Here is a 732-nt window from a genome sequence, read left to right as displayed (position 1 = left end):
GTCACAGACTGGAGATTTATTTCACACAGATAACTTGGACATAGGTATGTCTTAATAGCTACATTTCCCCCCTTGCCTTAAAGAGAGAGAAAAAAAGACATTTACACCAAAATTTGCACCCAATTAAAAAAAAGTGACCTTATACATATTTACCATGATCACAGATACCACAAAAATAATACTCAAAAGCACTAATAAAAACATAAACAGCAAAAATGATGGAAACTGCCCACTTTAAGACAAATGGATAAGCAAACTGTAGTCCATACATTCAATGGAACACTATCTACTCACAAGAATAACGAACGATGAGTTCTCAGAATGTACTACAATATGAATGAAGGTGGGGACACTGGTGATGGGGAAAGCAATATCAAACAAGAGCCAAGTCAGCACAACTTTACCACGGAAAAAGATGACACTAAGAAGTACATAAGAATAAAGGAGAAGTTTGGTAAAAGTCACAACATACCCAATATTACAAGAGTAATAACAATAACAACAAAATATATGGGGTTATAATAAATGTTGATGTTGTTGTTGTGTACAGTTGAGTTTGAAGTGACCCATAAGTGACCCTCTGGTAGGTTGTCAGAGGCAGTTTATCACACAGGAGGAAACTGCTCGTGCTTCTCCCAAGGAGCAGCTGGTGGATTCAAACTGCGTGCCTTCAGGATCGCAGCACAGCTTCTTGTCACTAGGCTACATTTATATATGTACAGGTAAGCACAT

Source organism: Elephantulus edwardii, unplaced genomic scaffold (assembly GCF_000299155.1).
Source record: "Elephantulus edwardii isolate Elephantulus edwardi_28Jun2011 unplaced genomic scaffold, EleEdw1.0 scaffold00029, whole genome shotgun sequence".
Lineage (NCBI taxonomy): Eukaryota > Metazoa > Chordata > Mammalia > Macroscelidea > Macroscelididae > Elephantulus > Elephantulus edwardii.
Note: the sequence above shows the minus strand (reverse complement) of the source record.